This window comes from Natrix helvetica (genome assembly GCF_964273705.1).
Source record: "Natrix helvetica genome assembly, chromosome: 8".
NCBI lineage: Eukaryota > Metazoa > Chordata > Lepidosauria > Squamata > Natricidae > Natrix > Natrix helvetica.
In genome coordinates, this window is record NC_138559.1 from 3,417,314 (window position 1) to 3,433,620 (window position 16,307).

The 16,307-nt window shown below is 41.7% G+C and overlaps 1 long non-coding RNA gene across 1 annotated transcript in view; it reads left to right on the top strand.

The window, feature by feature from the left end:
* The first annotated feature begins 1,399 nt into the window (after positions 1–1,399).
* Positions 1,400–16,307, top strand: part of LOC309396172 — a 53,712-nt gene continuing 38,804 nt past the window's right edge. The window contains exon 1 of the long non-coding RNA XR_014176055.1: positions 1,400–1,490. This is a non-coding gene — a long non-coding RNA (uncharacterized lncRNA). The remainder of the gene's footprint in view (positions 1,491–16,307) is intronic.

The following is a 16,307-nucleotide window of genomic DNA, read 5'->3' on the forward strand; positions in this document are numbered from 1 at the left end:
AAGGTATGGTGGCATTGCCGTAATGGAAGGATGCAAAACAGTGGTAAATCCCGTGACATGTAAACTTGAATTCTATAGACTTGATGACCCATCAAAGCGCTGTGATGTCTGATCTCTTCACATGGAGGAGCTGGAATAAATCTCTCCTGTATAAATGAAACTCAATAAATCTCTCACATAAGCATCTTAAACTTTTTGCTTGTCTCTTCTTTTTATTAAATAATAAACTTGGGACTTGTGATGTAAGGCATGCATAGCTGGGAGGTATTGCCTGCATCAGTTTGGCATTGTGTAGCAAGCAAACACTGCTTCAGCATTAATGTGGCTTGCCAAAAAGCCCATCGAGAGCAGGAAAGAATGGGAAGCATTAGAAGTGAGAATTCATTGTCAACTTTTCACCTCGACATTCTTTGAAGTCTGTTCTCTGGTGATGAGGAGGCTAAGTTTAAAGAAGTTTTTAATTTGAATCTTAGGCAGGTGTTTCATGTTCCCTGGCCTATTGTGGCCTTCACTCTTTCCGTTCTGGCCTCATAGAATTGCTTTGCATTGGTGATGCAATGCTGAACTCAGAAGATTACGAATTGGGATTAAATAACTCCAGTGATGCAAACAGGAGAATGTCGGACCAGCCACAACTTAAACCTCTAAATACAAACAATCCTTGGCTCCATTCATTGATAAATATTTATTAGAGATCAAGTGTATTGCAGTAGGGCAAAGCCAGAACTGAAAGTCGTAGTTTTGGGTTTGCACTATCCAACCATTTATTTGGTTTTTGAGCTTTTGAAGAATACTGGGTCTAAAACATACTTTGGGGTGCCGCTCCACATACTTCCCTCCACGTAGATGATGTTCCACTGAGGACTATATATGGAGTACGGGTTGGTCAGGCAATTGTGAATCTATCTTGCAGAGGTTGTGGTCTACTTTGTCAAATGCCTTACGGAAAGTTGTAACAGACAGGCAAAATGCATGCATGGAAAGCCATATAAGCAGAAGACTCAGATAACATTTTTGTTGGTCTAATAAGCATGACTCTGAAATCCTTGGGGAATAGTGTAAGTCACACTTATGAGAGCCAATTGCTGGATGGTCTATAATCCTCAAAATGGGCAGGGGGCATCTTGGGGGAGGTGGGAAGTGGCTGCACACCTGGCTGATTGACCTTCTCTCATTCTGTTGGGAGACTTGATTTGGCCATTGTTTCATTTTTCCTTAACATCTTGTTCTGAAGCTGATTAAAACTTCCTCTTAACATCATCCATAAAATAAATAGGAACTATTTGTAAAGGAATAATTTTCCTTCTGGAAATGGCTATTTTGGCACAATTTTCACCCACAGACATTTTTTTTAAACATACGCAAAGGGCGGTCTGATTTTTTTTGCAAAAATTGGAGAAGCAGATTCCTTGCTCGCCTCAGAGAGAAGTGCTACTCCTTGTCCTTCTTCCCTACCAAGAGTTTCCTGGGGCTTCCCCAAAGCCAAGATGGTAAGCAAAATGGTTTATTTGCAAAAAGAACTCTAACTGGGTTAGATGTAAGAAGAAAATGGTTGAAGGAATGAGATGGCCCCTTTGGGACAGTCACTTTCTCACAGCTGAATCACCCCACACAGTCATGGCTGTAGGGAGAATCATAAGAGGATATGTCTGAACATAATTTAGATAACATAAAGGTGACATAGAGTAAGAAGCAGGGGTGAAATACTACTGGTTCAGACTGATTCAAACTGGTAGTAAAAAATGCTACCGATTCAGGTGAACTAATATTCCGGATATTCAGCTGGATGACAATTAGCTGTTTCCTGCTTTCTAGCTAATCTAAATTGTGTGGCACAGCAGATTCCCCCCCTGTTCTACTTACTGTATTTTTCGAAGTATAAGAGGCACCTTCCACCCCTAAAAGAGGGTGAAAATTTGGGTGAGTCTTATACACTGAATGTAGTCCCACCCACCTGCAGGCCCCCACCCTTTGGCCTTGCACCAAACAGGAAATGGTGCATCTTATACTCCCAAAAATACGGTACTTAGGAGAATGAACAAAAGGCTCAGATACTCAGGTATCCTGATTTGGGTGCAGCTGGCCCAGAGAAGGGAGGAAGATATTCCAGGTTGACCCAGCTGGGCAAGAGAGATCTCAACACACATTTTCACAAGATTGCAAACTTAATCTTAGAGGGCTTTTCATGAACATCATCATATTACTGAATTGGATATTATAAAGATTTTTGAAGAGCCCATTTCTGGAAGAACCACCAAGTCCTCTGTTGACTCATTTTTTTCTTTTCTTCCATTCTCAGAGAGTCTTCTTCTGCCTGAGCATCTTCTCTTTCATGTTGGATACATGTCAAGAAACATGTTTTTCGGATTCCCTGAAACCAGAGCTTAAAGATGGTAAGGAAGCCCCTTATTCATCTGAACAAACCCTCATTGTATGGCCTGCAAAGGTCTAGTAGTACCAGCGGAAAAGTTTCTGGTTTATATTCTACAATCCAGGTTTCTATTGTCATAAGAAAATTCGAATAGGAAAGAAAGGCAACAACCCAAGCAATAATTCTTACTTTAAGAGCACAGGTTCATTGTTTCTAATAATTTGGAACATTGGAAATGAACAGATATGAAAGATATAATAGCAGTAATATACTTGCAATAATAAGTCATTGCAATGGGCCAATGGTTCACAGCAGATCCTACATGGACTGCTATAAATCAAAGGTCCCTGAGCTGACCTTGAACCCTATCTTTTATACTGTTCCTCTAACCACCTACATGCTTCACAACTTCACTAAGTGTCACTTTACGTGAACACCTGCGTACATTACTTTCAATTCCTAATTTCTAGCACTTTCATTCTTCTTGTTTTTAATGAATCCATGCAAGTGCATATTTTGCACACACACAAAATTCACTGCTAGCAATGGCTCAGCAGGATTACAAATATTTCTTTTGAAATCATCCTAGCTGAAAACATTGGTTCATATCTCTTTCTTCTGGGGCTGCCTATTATCCATAGGACTTATTAAATCTAATAGACCCATAGGCTATATTTCTTGATTCTCACACTTTCTAAGGTCTCCTAACTGGGACAGAAAAACACCTTCTGTACCAATGTAGAAGTTGTTTGGTCACCAGGAGTCCTTATAAATCTAAGAGGTAAACGATAACAGCCTGCAGGAAAAGCAGAGAATTTATATACTTCTCACATTTGTCCAATAGTAGATTTATGGAAGTAGCCTCCAGCTCTGGAACGATTCTTGGTACAGCTTGATCTTTTGAGTATGACTGCAGACTCAACTGGATTCTTTCTTTTTAGGTAAAATGGTGAAACCAAAAACCTGCCTTAATCGATATGATGGAAAAAACCATCCCATTTGGTCCACCTGGAATACAGCTCATTGCTTCCATTGCAAGTGCAGTAGAAATAGAATGAGATGCCGTGAAAGGTAGGAAAAAATTATGGGCAAGCATTGTATGTGTTTATTTGTGCATGTTTTCTCCTAAATTAAGCCAGTAGGGTTTACTAATATAATACATATTCCTAGATACATACAGCTAGGTAAATAAACCTTCACGTAGGTCTACTACATTAGAGATGCCTAGAATCAGAGGTTTCCTACCGGTTTGGACTGGTTCAGCCGAATAGGTAGCAACTTGGTCAGCCACGTGCCCGAACTGGTTCTATCAGCGGTGCCAAAGGATCCACCATCTTGTTTTTTGCTTCTCCACATGTACCTGAAGCATGTCCCTGAGCAAACCGGCAGTAAAAGAAGCTGGAACCCACCCCTGCCTAGAATGTATTTGCAAGCAGAGAACTTGTAAGGTTGACTGAGGGCAGACAACGCCCTATATGTTGGGAAACCCCTAACCTGCAGGGAGGAAGGCTCATGCATGGAGCTAGTCTGGAATCACTACACAACCGTAAAAGGGCCAGAAGCATCCCTCTCTGAATTTCTAATTCTCCCCAGGGAAGAGCTCCCAGACTGGGGTGATTCCTGCAATCTAGGCAGAACATAATGCAGTAGCTCAGAATTGGGCTGTTTGCACCTGACACTGTCTGGACTTACTTAGTGGCTTTAAGTTGGCAAATTTTCAGCTAGCCAACTGTGCCCCTATTTTGGATGACCGGTCCCTTCTGGGTGAGGAGGAAGCATCACAATGAGAAATATTCCAGCTGTCAGATAAAATCACTCAGCTTTTTTCAGTGGGAGCCTTGTTGAGCTGAGCCTTGTCATCTGGGAGGAGTTTGAGCCCATTGCTAATGAGGAAGTGGACACGTTCTCTGTGGCTGTTATCTCGGCTAACAGGTTTCTTCACCCTGGTTAACCAACCATCAGGTTGGTTAAGGTCGTGATCCTTATTGCAATCAACAGGAGGCATCCCAAATGAATTCAGGGTGCCTGAAACCCGAGATTTCTCCTTTTAAAGGAGCATTTCCAAGAACTGGTTTTTTAGAATCAAGCAGAGCCTTGGTTGAATCAACCTTTCTCCAGGAAGTTCAATAGTTCTCCACAAGTTCTAATGTGGTTGATGATTTAAAAAGCCTTTGCCAATTGAAATCAACTTTGCCTGGCCCTAATCTTTCTTCTTCCTCTTCTTCACCCTCCCTTCTTTTTTCCCTTCAAAGAGAACGTTGTATCGTACTAGTTCCAAGATGCAAGGAAGAGGAAAATCCAGAATCATGTAAAGATGGACCCCCTTGGCTTGATGACAAATGTCAGCTTATTGTCCCCGTAGATAAAGATAATGGGATATATATATATATATATATATATATATATATATATATATATATATATATATATATATATATATATATATATATATATATATATATATATATATATATATATATATATATATATATATATATATATATATATATATATATATATATCATAAATAGAAAGAAGCTTGGACAAATCACTCACATTCCATTCAAAGACCCAACTCTACTGAAAATGGTGAAGAATGCAAAGTAGTGTTAAATCCAGAAATATGCAAACTTAAAAATGTAGACTAGATCATAATGTTGATTCTCATCCCCTCCCATGCAGTACTGGAATAAATGTCTTACCTGAGCATCTCCACCTTTTCTCTTGTCTTTTCGTTTTATTAAATAAGGACCATGTTAAGGATGTGATATCAGCCAGGCAGGGCTGGAAGATGCAAAGATGCCCCTTTGGTATTCCGGCATCAAATAAACGCTGCTTGAGCATTAATATTGCTTGGTGAAAATCCCATCGAGATCAAGAAGGAACTGAAAAGCATTGGAAGTGAGAATTCACTCTCCGTTTGTCATTTCAACTTTGAAGGTCATCCTTTGGTGCTCAGCAGGCTGAATGTGAAGAAGGAATTTCAGTCTCAGCCAGGAATGTAATGTTCCCTCATATTTTCTAGCCTTCATTCTCTCCATTCTGGTCTATGTCACTTGGCTTGCATTGGAGATGCAGTAGGGAATTTAGAAGGTTAAGAATTGGGATTAAATTCTTTGTTTCCCTTCTGCACGCCCTCTATCCCCCCCCTCCTCTCAGCCGCCCCACCCTCCAAAAGATCCAGTCTCTGTGACACCCAACAAATGAAAATAGAGTTTGCGAGAATGTCTTTTTATCTTAGGTTTCAAAATGTGATGGAGACAGATAATGAAAACATAAGGGACATCATGACAACCATTTTGGCTGAGTATATTCAGAAGGAAAAACAACAGATGGGGTGGGAAATAGACCTGGTCTACAGAGTGAACTCAGCGTATGCTAGAACACACAATGTCCCCAGGGAGGTACACATCAAATTTCTTAGGAAAAGCACAAGAGATGAAATCCTGAATGCACAAAGGGGGCAAGCTTTGACATACAAAGATAAGGAGATAACCATTCTGAAACAGATCCCCAAGAAAGTGAGGGAGAAAAGAAAACTTTATTCGCAATTGGCGAATAAACTATACCAGAAGGGGGTGTGGTTTCGATGATTACTGCCTGAAGGTATGTTAATATTCTGGGAGGAGACAAGAGTTAGAATTAATACACCCATAGAGGCGCAGGCCTTTATGGAAAAAAATAAATTACTCCTAGAAAAACCAGAAGACACTCCAGCAGATATACAAGACACGGGAGGGGCCGGAGCACTGCCAATGGGGGGAGATGGGGCGACAACAAGAAAGCTCAGATCGCACAAATGAGTAAGAAAATCCACGTGACATAAACTGACCGAAATTACCAATTGAATTTACCACACTGACTATATGTTATTATGTAATATTTGTACTTTATGCAAATCTATACTATGAGTCTGGAGGGGGGGGTGCATCTACCGCTTTTCGCGGCTGCCAAGATTTGTAACTTTTCCCATACCTTTTCTCTTTGTAAAATATCAAAAAACCAATAAAACTTTGTTTAAAAAAAAAAGAATTGGGATTAAAGAACTCCAGTGGAGCAGCATTAGGAGAAGGTCCCAGTTGCCATGTAATAATTGCAGGGAGTTGGTCACAAATAGCTTGATAGCTGTTGATTGGCCCACATGGACCTCAAAACTGTTATATCTAAGGAATAAGAAAATCTTAAAGCAACCAGAGTATCAGGGTTCCAACTGATACCCTAATTAAATCATGAACCTCAAGCCTCAAAAGAAATCCAGTTATTTAGTAGGAACTTCATGTCAGCATGGACCAAGTGAAGCCAACTCTGATCTCTCTTAATTCTCACCTTGGCTCTGACTCTCTTTCCCCCTCCCCAAAGGTGTGTCATCAGTCACACTCCACAATGAAGCAATTTCGTGGGTTGTAGAAGTCCCTCCCTCCGGCCGCTGTGGGTTTCCCTGGAGATGACCTTGACGTTTGCTGGCTGGAATATGCTTTGTTTTGACGGAAATGCAAGTTCTTTGATGCAGCTGCGAGGCTCAATTCCCTATCCCCCTGCCTATGACAACTTGAGAGCAGGTTAGGAATGCTTCACAAGTTGACACATAGCACTTTTATGCACCTTCCTGATGTTATAGTTACTAAAAGCCCCTTTGTCACTTGGTAACTGGCATTCCTTTTTATTATAAAAGTGAAATATTGAAAGTAGATATAGAGACCACTTTAGGGCACTGTTGTCTTGTCCACCTTGGGGAGGAATCTTCAATTATTCCATGACTTTGTAGGTTTCTCAGTTCAGATGAAAAAAATATCCCAGTGCAGATTTTGATGGGATGATATTTGGGATTCTGTTCCCAGTTAAATCCATGCTGACCAAAATAATAATCAAATCTCCAGATGACACCAAGCTGGTAGGAATAGCCAAAACTCCAGTAGACAGGCTTAAGAGACAGAAAGATCTTGATGAACATTTGGTGCTATCTAACAAAATGAAATTCAATGGTGAAAAATGAAAGGTTCTACATTTAGGCAAGAAAAAAAATGCACAGGTACAGGATAGATGGTACCTTGCTCAATAGTAGTAACTGTGAGAGGGATCTTGGAGTCCTAGTGGACAATCATTTAAATAGGAGCCAGCCGTGTGCAGCAGCAGCCAAAAAAGGCAACACAGTTCTAGGCTGCATCAACAGAGGGATAGAATCAAGATCACGTGAAGTGTTAATACCACTTTATAATGCCTTGGTAAGGCCACACTTGGAATACTGCATTCAGTTTTGGTCACCACAATGTAAAAAAAATGTGGAGACTCTAGAAAGAGTGCAGAGAAGAGCAACAAAGAGGATTAGGGAACTGGAGGCTAAAACATATGAAGAACAGTTGTAGGAATTGGGTATGTCTAGTTTAATGAAAAGAAGGACTAGGAGAGACATGATAGCAGTCTTCCAATATCTCAGGGGATGCCCCAAAGAAGAAGGAGTCAAACTATTCTCCAAAGCACCTGAGGGTAGAACAAGAAGCAATGGGTGGAAATTAATCAAGGAGAGAAGCAACTTAGAACTGAGGAGAAATTTCCTGACAGTGAGAACAATTAATCAGTGGAACAGCTTGCCTCCAGAAGTTGTGAATGCCCCAACACTGGAAGTTTTTAAGAAGATGTTGGATAGCCATTTGTCTATAGTGGTGTAGGGTTTCCTGCCTAAGCAGGGGGTTGAACTAGAAGACCTCCAAGGTCCCTTCCAACACTGCTATTCTACTCTAGTCTATCCTTCATTCCAATATTCTGTTCTATTCTATTCTATTCCATTCCATTCTATGTTCTATTCTATTCTATTCTATTCTATTCTATTCTTCTTTTTCTATTTGTTTGCTTTAAGAACCAGTACTGGTCCAGCACTCCTAAAATGCCCGCTTAGGGGACCTACACTCTGCTTAAACCTGAATCCTGATCTGCTCACACAGAAGAACGTGAGTTGTACAATAATACAATAGCAGAGTTCTAACTGTCAGAAAATTCCTCCTCAGTTCTAAATTGCTTCTCTCCTTGATTAGTTTCCACCCATTGCTTCTTGTTCTACCCTCAGGTGCTTTGGAGAATAGTTTGACTCCCCCTTCTTTGTGGCAAGCCCTGAGATACTGGAACACTGCTATCATGTCTCCCCTGGTCCTTCTTTTCATTCAACTAGACATACCCAGTTCCTGCAACCATTCTTCATATGTTTTAGCCTCCAGTCCCCTAACCCATTGCATGTAAATCCTCTTTTAATGACCCCATAATTCGTTGTGGGGTGGAGTGTGGGCAACTGAATGGAGTTGAGTATTTACTGGCTGGATGCCCTTCCTGTCACCAATGTGTTTCTTTGCAGCAGATATATTTTCATTGGGCGCAGAGAGAAAAATATCTGCCTTTAGAGCTCCGCCTCTAGGCCACTGCGCCATTCAAATCTCTTACTTGTAAATGCTGCTGAATAAGTCTTCCACATAAGCATCTTAGTCTCTTTCTTGCCTTTTATTAGCCTTCAACAATAACTTTTTCAATGTCATGGAAATGTTGGAAGATGACACAACAACATTCTTCAACACATATTTATGCATATGGAAAAATTCATCTGGGGACTGGAACAATGGATAAACTAAAGGACTAGTTAATTTATTTGTTCAAATTACAGAAGAAGTCTTTGCATGAAAAATGTCATAAGAAACCTTCATTTCCTGTACAATTCAATGGTGCTGATATAGCCACTGGAAAGTCTGATCACAAGTCTAAAAGTCACCCAACGTCCCTCTCTTGGGCCCAGGTGGATGGAAGGCCATCTAGTAAAGCTTTGAAAATTGCCAACATCCAAAGATCTACAGCACATAGGGATGGGCCTTTGAAACTAAACATTTTCCTTATTTTTGGTCTATTTTCTCTAGCCATTTGTACCACAAATTCCATACTAAGTAATACTCAGATTCTTCTTTGTCTTTTATTTCAGCACGTTCTAATATTTTTTTTTAAAATCACATTTTCTTCTGTTGGTGTATTTTTGTTTTTCCAGTCTTGTGCCTATATGATTCTTACTGCAGTTATTACATGTAATATGAAGTATTTAACTTTTTTTCCTCATAATTCCCTGTAGTTATCCCTAATAGAAATAGTTCTGGTTTTAGTTCTATTGATTGTGTGGTTATCTCTACCAGCCAGTTTTTTATTCTTATCCATTTTTTTTTTGCTGCTGCTGCTGCTGTATTAAGGGGAAAAAAAGATTAAGAAATTAGAAAGCAATCATAAAACCGCATCATTAACAAGATGGGGGGATGTAAGATAGATTGTAAATAAAATAGTACAGAATAAGAATTATAAGAAATATAGGTACATAGAATGATATAAGGTGTATTGTATAGAAATAGGTACATTGAAAGAGTAATATGTACAGAAGAGATATAAGTATAAATTACCATATGAGTAGATGAAAAATGTGTAGATAGATCGATAGATCAATAGTGTGTAGATAGATAAAAAAATGTGTAGATAGATCGATAGATCAATAGATCGATAGAAAGATGATAGACAGATAGATATAGATATAGATATAGATGTAGATGTAGAAGTAGAAGTAGATGTAGATGTAGAAGTAGAAGTAGATATAGATGTATGGATAAAAAGAGTATAATGGTAGCTTAACGATGAGGAAATATTGCAAAGTTGATATTTGTGTTCTTAAAAAATGAAAAAAAAATTAATAAAAACATTTTTTAAAAGAAACTAAACATTTACCAACCCATGTTTTCTTGGTCCTGAAATGCAGGGTAGCATTACAATCACCAAACCATCAAGGGGTTTGGGTCTGAGGATTCAACCCCTTAAGCCCCTCAGGATAGCTTAAGGCATCAAGAAGTCATCTACTGCCCAAATGAAAGCTATTGTCCACATCTCTGAAAGTAACAATTGGCTACCAGGGAAGGTGAGTGGTCAGGAGAAGGAGTGGACTTTTTCTTTCCTCCCAGGTTTAGCTCTTGAGAGCCATTGCTGATTGGCTCCTTGCCTTCCGCAGTGACATCACATTTCATCATCAGCTTCTACTCTGAAAGTTCTCTTGGCATCTCAGAATGTCCAGGGTTACCGTAGGGACAGGAGTAAACACTTTTAAATGATTCCACTTTTACTGACCACTCTTTACCGGATGCTGGCAGGTTAGAGGCAGCATCCACCTCTACCCTCGTTCAACATATACTCTTTTTCCCATGATGGCAGGTAGGAATTGGGCCATTTCACTTTTGGAAGGGATCCCTTCTTCCTCCAGAAATCTCACTGAGAGGCAAATATGGCATTACACACACAGTGCAGTTGGGGAAAGGAGAAGGATTGGGGATGGGCGATCCAAGGGAAGGAAATGGAAACCACGATAGGAAGCAAGTCAAAGAAAACCAATGGGGTGAGCCATCTCTCAACCCAATTTTGGGAAGTTCTTGACTTCTTTTCCTTGGATTGTGGCCATAAATTTGACCTTATATTCAGTGGAGTTTCACATCCACTTCCAATAAATATTTCCCAATGTAGCTTTTGATAGAAACAGGTTTTTAATCCCATTTCCTCATCACATCAAAAGTTTATCAGGGGGACTCATGGACCAGAGGGAGGAAAAGAAAGAGGAATCACAAAACAGAAAACCAAACATCTGGTTGAACTGCCTTGCGTTTTTTCTCTGGGGCCAAGAAGACAGTTTGGGATCCTTTTAAAGGTTCACAGGACATCTACTCATTGGGGGGTGGACCCATTTTTGAGTCCCCAAGTATGTTTCTTTGGAAGGACCCTAAGGTCAGCAGGGTGTAGGCAGGGCTACATCTCTAACACCTCTCAGGATGGGAATGAGGGTGAAACTACATGATGTCCTCAGCCACTGTATCTACTTCCAAGGATGATGTAAAAGGAAAGAAAATGCTGCTTTCTTACCCACCAATTCTTCTTTCCCTTTCATCCTGGGTCAGGTGGGGGGGGGGTGGCTCTTTGTGCCTGGGGGAGGAACAGGTGTTTAGCCCCTCCCTGGACATTATGAGGACCTAGATCAAGATCAAGATATACTACTTTATAATGCCTTGGTAAGGCCCCACTTGGAATACAGCATCCAGTTTTGGTTGCCACGATGTAGAAAAAGATTTTGAGATTCTAGAAAGAGTGTAGAGAAAATAACAAAGATGATTAGGGTGCTGGAGGCTAAAACATATGATAAACAGTTGCAGGAACTGGGCATGGCTAGTTTGCTGAAAAGAAGGACTAGGAGAGACATGATAGCAGTCTTCCAATATCTCAGGGGTTGCCACAAAGAAGAGGGAGTCAAACTATAATCCAAGGCACCTGAGCGTAGAACAAGAAGCAATGGGTGGAAACTAATCAAGGAGAGAAGCAACCTGGAACTAAGGAGGAATTTCCTGACAGTGAGAACAATCAATCAGTGGAACAACTTGCCTCCAGAAGTTGTGAATGCTCTAACACTGGAAATTTTTAAGATGTTGGATACCATTTGTCTCAAGTGGTGTAGGGTTTCCTGCTTAAGCAGGGGGTGGACTAGAAGACCTCCAAGGACCTTTCCAACTCTGTAATTCTATTCTAGTCTATTCTTCATTCCAATATTCTATTCTATTTCATTCCATTCCATTTCCTATTCTATTCCATTCCATTCCATATACTATTCTATTCTATTCTATTCTATTCTATTCTATTTCCTATTCTATTCTATTCTATTCTATTCTATTCTATTCTATTCTATTCTATTCTATATCCAATATGGGACCCCGGATGTTCTCTGATCAAAACAGAAAATGCAGTTTCTGACTTCTGTCCTTCTTTTGATGTGTGTTTTACAGATCAGGTGCATAATGCAGAGACCCCAGAAAACCTGGCCCTTCCGACTCCAGGTTGCCCAATACTCATAGCCATACCTGCTCTAGGAAACAACCTTCCAAATATCTCTGGAATGGCAGCCCCAGTTCTGAGCAACCTTTGGATCCAGCCTCCTTTCCCCCACCTGCCTGCTCACTTGATCCCAGGCAATGCCAGCCTGCAGAGTTTTGTCCCTCCAGGAGTGTCGCACCTCCAAACCATCCATGGGGAGCAACTGCAGTTGGCCAACCTGACAGTCCGCAACCCTCACATCTCTACCTTTCCTCAGCCTTTCTACCCACCTCTGCCACCTCCATATCAAGCTCTTCCTGGCACTGGCCCCATGCAGAAGATCCCCAGGCCCTCCGTCCCCCAACATCGGCTCTCAGGTCATTCAGAGGCAACGCCTTGGGCACAGACCACCTCTGATGTGGGCCTTCAGCTTGGACAGAGGCGGCCATTCGAGCATCCTAGCAGCCAACCAGGCTCTTTGCAAGGTGAGAGCTACTTGTGCAACCCTGGAACTTTGGCTCTTGTCCCCAGAGTGCTGCCAATTAGACCTAGCCACAGATGTCCAAAGGCTGGGCCACCAATCCTGGAGGTCTTCAAGAAAGGTTAGAGCTAGAGTAAGAGATGTTTCTTGAAGACCTAGATGTTTTTATATATGTATGATTCTTCATAATTTATGAAACAGGAGCAGCTGCTTGGGAGGCCCAGGCCTCAGACAAGAGCTGTCTCCATCCTCTTCTGCCTCTTCATCCATTTCTGTAGAGCTGCAAAGGAAAACCTGGTAGGAGTCACAGGGAGATTGAACCACCAAGTCAGGATCAGCTGTGATAGTACAGAATCCACATCTCTTGCTCTGTTTCTCCTCTTGACTCTTTCAGAGGTCAGAGCCCCTGAAGAGGAACCACAGAAGGCCCAGACTTACCATCTTCCGGGATCTTTTGATAAGCCAAGAAGGAGCCTCCATCAGTTTGTGGGCTCCCCTTTGGCTCCTTCTTCATCGTTACACTATGATTTGGAGGACATGCCTCACCTCTTTCCAGTGTTGGAAGGTGAGTGCTAAATACCAGGTATTCCCTGCAGGTATTGATCCCTGTTAGCCTTTGTATGACATCCTGGACTTTCAGGCTCGTGAACACTTCAGAAGGGAATCCATATCTGGGAGATAATATGATAGAACATCCTTGTTTGAAGAATCACCTCTTGACATCTTTCTTTCAGTGGGCCAAGCTCCAGGAGGACACCCATCAGGTGCCAGTCTGAAGACTGAGGTCCCACAGGCCTCTCAAGACCAAGAAGCTTCAGAGCCAGATCCTAGCAAAAAGCTTGGGCTGAATGGTGAGTGCCAAAGCATTGCAGTTGGGAAGACTAAAAGTAGCTCACATTTTGTCTGAGCAACATAATTGGTATCCTTCAAAAACAGATTCTTTTTGAAGGTTCCTTCCTTCCTTCCCTTTTCTTTCTTTCTTTCTTTCTTTCTTTCTTTCTTTCTTTCTTTCTTCTTTTCTACTTTCTTCTACTTTCTTCTTTTCTACTTTCTTCTTTTCTACTTTCTTCTTTTCTACTTTCTTCTTTTCTACTTTCAGAGAGCTGGATTCAGATTGGGCAGGAGTAGGGCCATGCCTCTCCTACTTCCCGGAGGAACATAAAGGACCTCACTGGACAGGCTAAAAGGATGAGTTCCATGTATGCAGGAGCTCCTTAACAGGTTTCCAGACAATGATCAGTATTTTTTCTTCTCTCCCTTCCAGATGGTCAGTTCCATACCTCATCAAAGGGAAAGGGGAAAAGGAAAATCCCTTGGATTGAAGAAGAGCCACCGGCGAAAAAACCCAAGGAGGAGGAGAGAATTCACCATCAAATGCCATCTAAGACCAGGGCAAAAGGGCAGCAGAGAAACAAACCTTGCAAAAACGTCTCTGCAAAGGGGGCAGCAGATGCTCCGAAATCCAAAACCGTCCCTTGTGGTTTGGAAGCTCCAGATCTCACCCAGACCGAGGTGCCTTCTGAACTTCAGACCATCCATGAAGACCCAAAGATCGTGCTTCCTGAATTCCTTCCAGAGCAGACAGCTGAACAATGTCACTCTTCTTCTTCCAAAGACTCTAAGACGGGCCATGCCTCTTCAGCCTTGGAGAAGAGTCAGCCTAAAAGCCAAGATAAACAGGAAGCAAGGAAAAAGGTCAGCCTGTGTGGCACAAAGAGCAGAAAGTGCTACCCCAAAAGTGAAGCGGAGGGTGCACCAAAGACAATCCCAAAGACCAACCTGGCTTTCAAACTGATGGAGTCTCTACAAGTGTTTCACCCACTAGGCAAGCAGACCAGTTCAACTCTGCCAAGCAAGAAAGTCCATTCCGTTTCGCCTTACAAGCCTATTCCGGACAGTCTTATCCCAGAGGCCAAGCTTTTGCCTCAACCATCATCTCACCTATCTTCCCAACTTCTGACTACTGCACCCAAGCCGTCCCTTCACCTCCTACCTGCCCCTCAGCTGCATCCCCAATGCCAGCCACCAGCAGCCTCTCTGTCAAAATTACCTTCCCATCAGCTCTCCAAACCTTCATCCCATCCTCTGCCTCAGCCACCATCGCAGCCTTGGCAAAAACGGTCACTAATTCCTGTGCCTACTCAGCCCCCAAAGCTCCCGGGGAAGCAGGTGCCCCCTGCCACGATCCCACCTGCCCCAAAGTCCTGGGATTCTGGACTTCCACGCAGCAGGGAGTGGAGAAGCCAGGCTGCAGCTGGCGGGAAAACCACCAGTCTGGGGTCGAAGCCTGCTGGCTTAGGTCTGAAAGTTGGGCGCCCCAGCCACATTGCAGCACCAGCCAAAGTCCCACTGCCTAAAGGTCCATCTTCATCACCACCATATAAAGGGGATACGTTCAGACCCTGGAGAATGCCTCCCCCCGACCTGGAGGTCTCGCGACCCATCACGGACGAGCAGCGGCCCATTCGGGAGAGGATGAAGCGAGAAGCTCAGAAGGAGAGGGAGGAGGCAGCCTGCTGGACTTCGCTGGGGAGGATCAAGATCTTTGAGGAGCGGGAGAAAGAAATGGACATCTCCCTCTATTACGGCTATCCCAGCTTTGGCTGTCCTTGGAGAACGTCCACTTGGGCTTGTCCATCTGGAAGATTACAGGCTGGGAACGTACGACCGCATTTGGGATCAGACTTTCGGTCATCAAGAGACTGATGGAGTCGTAAGCCAACATGTCACATGGCTGCATCACTTAGCAATCACAATCCCAGCAGTCACCGAGAATAAAGTATTGTGAAGCAAGTACCCAACCCAATGCAAGGATCCTGGGCTTGGTCCCCCCAGCCCTGACCCTCAAAAGGCTCAACTCCCCCCACCCACCTGTCTGCCCCCAATCTGCCCTATGGCTACCCTGCACACTGTTGGCCAAAGCCCAGAGAGCACAGCCCCCTTCAAACCATTAAACATTTCTGATCATTGTTATATTCTTATGAATTCAATTAATAATCTTGAAAGTTTTAATTTTATTTCCTGATTTGATTCTAACATTTAAAGTTAAATTTTTCAGTGTATTCCTTGCATTACGATATTGTATTATAAAAATACAAGATTGTATTACAAAATTGCATTAAATTCTGCCTTACAATAAATGTTATTTATTTAAAATGCAGTTAAATATTCCTATTCGTCAGCAAAAGCCATTGGTTTCTGCTAAAGAGTTTTTTCTAAATGTATGTATTTGGATTTTTAAATAAATTATATTTTTAATATATGAAATATCTGAATTTAGAGTTCCTTTATCATAAAATTTGAAAACACTAGATTGTAATTTACCATAAATATACTGTACTATATTATTTAAACATTTTGTAAATTCTCAATATACTTTTTTTTTCTTTCTTACAAAAAAAACTTTAAGCAATAACAATGTAAAAAGTACTTAAATATTCTTGTAGGGAAAAATATCCTAATGATCACAATAAGCAAACCACAAATTACATCCAGTGGTGCAAATGGGTTTGGACCCTTCACTGTCTCTTTTTCTTAATGTCTTAACTTTTGTTTTTTCTATACTTTATCCCATAATGAAACTTATTAAAAGAAAGAAAGAAA